The 5,751-nt window shown below is 43.7% G+C and overlaps 1 non-coding gene across 1 annotated transcript; it reads right to left on the reverse strand.

Annotated features, from left to right (window-relative positions):
• Positions 1 to 5,300: 5,300 nt before the first annotated feature.
• LOC150050132 (U6 spliceosomal RNA) lies at positions 5,301 to 5,406 on the reverse strand. Its single transcript, XR_016538765.1, has one exon. It is a non-coding gene; the product is annotated as a U6 spliceosomal RNA (small nuclear RNA).
• Between the last annotated feature and the right edge of the window lie 345 nt (positions 5,407 to 5,751).

Here is a 5,751-nt window from a genome sequence, read left to right on the forward strand (position 1 = left end):
AGAGCAAAACCTAGATACATAAGGCCATATAGTATGATGCTAAATGAAAGGATATAGAAACAAAAGCCATGTAATTTGTGATTGTTGTCCTTAATGTACTATGTTATCTCTCATCTCTTTTGCTGTCCCTTGGTTATCCCATATTGTTACAATATTTCACCTTGTTATCTGATATATTGTGTATATGCATATTTGGTTATTTGAAATAGGATAGGGAAGGGGGAAAAACAAGATGAGGGGCAGGGGTAAGGGGAGGGAAATGGGGACCAAGGCATGAGAAAGGGTATCAATGTTTGTGAAGTAATGCACCTTCTATCTGGTGAATGTAATGTAACCCTTCTATTAATTACAATAAAAATATATGAAAAACAAAGAAATAAGACAACAAGATGCAGGACATGACATAAGACTCCAAGAAACTGACTTGTGGGGTAGTATTGAGAATTAAAATCAGGCCTCACCCTCAGCTGTCAGGCATGTACCATTTTAACCATGCTCCCAGCCCCTTTTTGCCTCGGGAACTTTCAAGGTAAATTCTCACTGTATGCCTACTCTGGTAGGGCTGTGGTATTTTCTGTTTGTGTTTCCCTGTATCACTGGTGATAACACATCCAACCCACTGTGCCCAACTATTGATTGAGATGGAGTCCCAGGAACTTTTATGTTCAGGTTGGCTTTGAACCTTGATCCTCTGGCCTCTACCTTGCAAGTGGCTATGATTACAAGCTCAAGTCCCCAGCAGACTCTGAGTAGAGTGTGATTCAGACCAGTTCTGTGTGCTAAGCAGTTGAGATCCCTTGTGGTGGGCTCTATCTCCAGCATTACCCACCAGCTGCTTGGAGCACTCCCCTTCTCAGTTGTGACAACAGAAACGGTCTCCAGACATTGCCAGATTCCCTCTAGGGAAACCAAATGTCCCCTTAATGAAAACCTCTGCTTCGCTCTGTAAGCTCCAGAGGGGCAGAAACCCTAAAAATGCAGGAGATCCTTTCATCTATCTCATATCCCAGTGAGCCGAGTCAGTACATGGTAGAGCAAATGAACCCTAGACTTCGGGTCAGAGCTTTGGTTTTAGACCAAGAAACTGGCCACAGCACATTAGATGACTAGCTTTCTGAGATCTAATGTCCTCATCTGTAAAATGTAGATAATACATTTCTCCCTCAAGATGCTGGGAACTGGTAAAATATAAAATCGTTTAAAAAATATATCAACAAGGAAGTGGTACTGTGGCTCAGGGGTAGAGCAGTAGCCTTGAGCTAAAGAAGCTCATGGACAATGGCCAGGCCCAGAGTTCAAGCCCCATGATGGACAAAAAATAAAATGCAATAAAATAAATATATCAACAGGGGCAAGGAGCATGGCCCAGTGGTAGAGTGCTTGCCTAGCATGCACCAAGTCCTTGGTTTGATTCCTCGGTACCACATACACAGAAAAAGCTGCAAGTGGTGCTTTGGCTAAAGTGGTAGAGCGCTAGCCTTGAGAAAGCTCAAATGCCCAGGCCCTGAGCTCAAGCCCTAGGACTGGCAAAAATAATATATATATATGTGTGTGTATATGTATATAAACATCATGAGCACAGGTGGCTCATGCTTATCACACCTGTAATACCTACTATTCGAGAGGCTGAGATCTGAGGATTGAGGACTGAAGCCAGCCCAGGCAAGAAAGTCTGTGAGGTGCTCAACTCAATTACACCACAAGTGGAGGTATAGCTTAGGTGGTAGAACTTCAGGCTCAAGCAACCTGGCCCTGAGTTCAAGCCCCAATTCAATCACAATAGATAGATAGATAGATAGATAGATAGATAGATAGATAGATAGATAGATAGATAGATATTGCCTTTTATCTGTGGAGGATATCTTCTAATATATTCCAGTGGAAGCCTCAGAAACTATAGAATATTTTAATGCTTTCTGTTCTGCTTAAGCACTAAGCTTAGGTAGATCAAGGTTTGACAGCAAAACTGGGAGAAAGTTCATTTTCCCTTCTCACATTGTCCATGTCCAGATTTGTTCTTACCACAGATCTTAACCACCTCATTTCCCTCTCTCATTAAGCCAAAATATACTTCATGGTTTCTGGTTGGTGTGTCTTTATTGCCAGTATCATCCCTCAAATGCTTTGAGTCAATTGCTAGATACAATTAAGTGTCTCACGCACACACAAGCCACATAATACTGACACTGTTGAGCTCAGAAGTAACAGTCAAGTCAAATGACTGACAAGTTGGGAACCAGACAAAAGGATGGTTCGCATTCCAGCTAGGATTGAGTGGTACAGTATGAGATTTCACCATGTATTCCTAATAATGGGCATGTTTCTGGGAATTTTTAATATTTGCAGAGGAGTAGACTACAGGTAACAGAAACTGCAGAAAGAAAACATTCAGATAAAAGGGGACAACTATTTAGCTAAATAGATCCAATGGAATTAAGGAAAGATTTCCTTATTTGATTTTGGAACCACTGTATTTTACTTTGGAACCACTGAGCAAGCAACAAGCTGTAGTCTGGCCAATCTGAGACCCTCTGACCACACCACCTTCTGTGGATGACACATGGGAATGGCAACCTAGAGCCAATTTCCATCTCCTCAAGGCTGCCAGAACAAAGAGGGTTTGAACTCAGGTAAGTGGATCCCAGCCACTGAAATTCAATGCTTGAAAAAAAATTGTTTTTAATTCACTTCATTTAAGTCACACTGGAAATTCCATATGCTTATTCTTAGCCCTTCCCTTTCTAATCTAGATTATATAATTATTCAAAGTAAAGCCTTTATCGATTCACCCTTCAAGGAAATACAATATAATTTTGTATTTATATTAAATAAGACATCCCTTTCCAAAGTACTTGGCTTGTGATGATTTCAAGCAGTGTTAACTGTTTTCTAGAATATGTGGGAAAAGAGATCCTTAAGATGGCCAATATGGAGCTGGGAATGTGGCTTAGTGGTAGAGTGCTTGCCTGGCATGCACAAAGCCCTGAGTTTGATTCCTCAGTACCACATAAACAAAAACAAAACAAAACAAAACAAACAAAAAAAAAACCTGGAAGTGGTGCTGAGGCCTAAGTGGAAGAGTGCTAGCTTTAAGCACAGAGAGGCTCAGGGACAGAGTCTAGGCCCTGTGTTCAAGCCCCAGGACTGGCAAAAAAAAAAAAAAAAAAAGATTATCAATAAACGGCTTTGCTTCCCTTTCCTTGTCTTGCCTCATGGAATGTCTTGCTGTGTGATCCATCAGAGTCTTAACGTTACTCCAGGAGGCTCCCAGGAGAAAGGCAGGCCTTTATCCTCACCAGGTCCCAGGAATAAATTCTCTGAGATCCCAGTAAGTTGGAGGGCCAGCTGAAGCAGACAAGCTGCCCTCACAGTTTGCTTCCTGAGCTATAGCAGGTGCACACTTCTTCTTGCCTCCACTGTGCATAATAAACCCAGCGCTGAACCATCACACAGGTTCCCACCATCTGAATATTCAGAGAGAAGACTTGCAGCTCAAATGACTTGCTTCTGTGGGCAGGGAACACAGGAGGTGCAGAGTGTCGAGGGTGAAGACAGGAGGATGAGGGCAGGAACTTGGGTACAGAAAGTCACAGTTATGAAGACAGCTCACTATGGACATCAAAGAAAGAAATCCTGTAGAACCCTCTTCCCTAAATGGTCCCCAAGTGAGATATCTAGGTCCTGTCATTTCCAGCCTGTGGGGTGAGGCCAGGACAGAGAGGTTCTCTGAGGTTTATTGCAAATCTTCCAGGGCAGGGCAGTTACAAAGTAGAATATGGCCCACTGGCCTCTCTGTGCCTCCTACACCATGCCTTGTGCTTTTTGTCTCCCAGTTTGGTAACACTATTTGTGGTTGGTTGGTTTGTTGGTTGGTTGGTTGGTTGGTTGGTTGGCTGGCTGGCTGGTTGGTTGGTTGGTTGGTTTGAGTACATGGTGATTCTTAGCGTTTACACTCAATTAATGCTCTACTATTTGGGCCACAGCACCATTTCCGATTTTTAGGGTAGTAAAGACAGATCAGGCTGTCTTGGAACCATGATCCTCGGATCTGAGGCTCCTTACTAGGGAGGATTACAGGCTCATGCCCTCAGTGCTCAGCCTGTACTTTCATAGAAATGCCTATAACTGTAAGGACTAGACTAAAGCAGACAGGTGGCTCCATTAAGGTGAATCTTTCCCCTGTAGAAACACCCCCTGGGCCCTGAAACATGTCCTCTTTTCCCCTAGGTCTTTTAGGTGTAGCACCTTAGGGAGGGGAGAGCTCCTCTCTGCGCAGGGGCTGCAGGTTTGGCCATGCCTGTGAATAAATGACCACCCCAACTCCCTTCCCCAGTGTGGGATCCAGGGGCCAGGACTCCACACTGCTTCCTGAAACTTTTCTCTGTAAGCAAAATTTTGACAACACCAACACTTTCAGTAGACAAGAGTTCCTGAAAGGATGCCCTTGTGATAACGTTTGAAAAGCAATTGTTTACGGGGCTGTGGGAGGAGGGGATTTGGATTATTCAGCAGAAGAGACACAGGCTCCTGTCCAGTAACTTCAAAGAATGAGGAACAGCACACAGTGAGGCCCCACTTTGGGGAGGGGCAAGTCCCCCACCAAGAAGGAGCCAGGAGAGTAAAAGGACTTTTAATATGGTCCCTGGGTACCAGAAAAGATAATTGTGACCCCAGGCTCAAGGCAGAGGTTCCTTTTCAGAGACTTCTGATTCCATTTCCTGTACCCCTTTTCGCTTTTCATTCACAAAATATTGTCTGAGTCCCATGCAGAAGATATTTTCTAGGATTCCCTTGGCTTTCCTACACTGGGCCCTAGCTTTTCAGTGGGGCCACATTGTTTAATTGCAGATACTAGGGCTTGTCTCAAGGCCTGGGTACTGTGTCTTACATTTTTTTGTTGCCTGGCTGACTTCCAACTAAAACCTTCATATTTCAGCCTCCTGAGTGGCTAGGATTACAAGTAGAATCCATCAGCTACTGGCTCACTTTTTTGGGGGGGGATGGGAGAGAGAGGTCAGCAGGTAGCTTGAACTCTGGGCCTGGGCACTGTCCCTGAGCTCTTCAGCTCAAGGCTAATGCTCTGTCACTTGAACCACAGGTCCGCTTCCAGTTTTCTGGTAGTAAATTGAAGATTAGGGCCCGTAGTTTGGCCTAGTGGTAGAGTGCTTGCCTCACATGCACGAAGACTGACCAAAAAAATGAAAATTAAAACTGAAGATTTAAAAAAGTCTCATGGACTTTTGTGCCTGGGCTGGTTTTGAACTGAGATCCTCTGATCTCAATATCCTGAGTAGCTAGCGTTAAATCTGGAACGCTTCATGAATTGTGTGGCATCCTTGTGCATGGGCCATGCTAATCTTCCCTGTATTGTTCCAATTTTAGTATATGTGCTGCAGAAGTGAGCACTCACTTTTTGATTTTTATTTTAGCACTATAAATGCATGAGGTAAGTGCAATAACTTAATGCATTCACACATAGGGTCCATTAACATTTCTGTTTCCTTAAACTTTTTTTTAATGGGGTGGAGTTTTTTTGTTTGCTTTGTTTTGCTAGTCCCAGGCTTGAGCTCAGGGCCTATGCAATGTCCTTGGGTTTTCTCAAGGCTAGAGCCCTAGCACTTGAGCTACAGCACCACTTACAGCTTTTTCTATGTATGTGGTACCAAGGATTTGAACGCAGTCTTCATGTATGCTAGGCAAGCACTGTACCTTTAGGCCAAACTCCCAGCCCTCAGTGGTTGTTTATTTAAG

Source organism: Megascapheus bottae, chromosome 18 (assembly GCF_031878675.1).
Source record: "Megascapheus bottae isolate mThoBot1 chromosome 18, mThoBot2.hap1, whole genome shotgun sequence".
Classification (NCBI taxonomy): domain Eukaryota; kingdom Metazoa; phylum Chordata; class Mammalia; order Rodentia; family Geomyidae; genus Megascapheus; species Megascapheus bottae.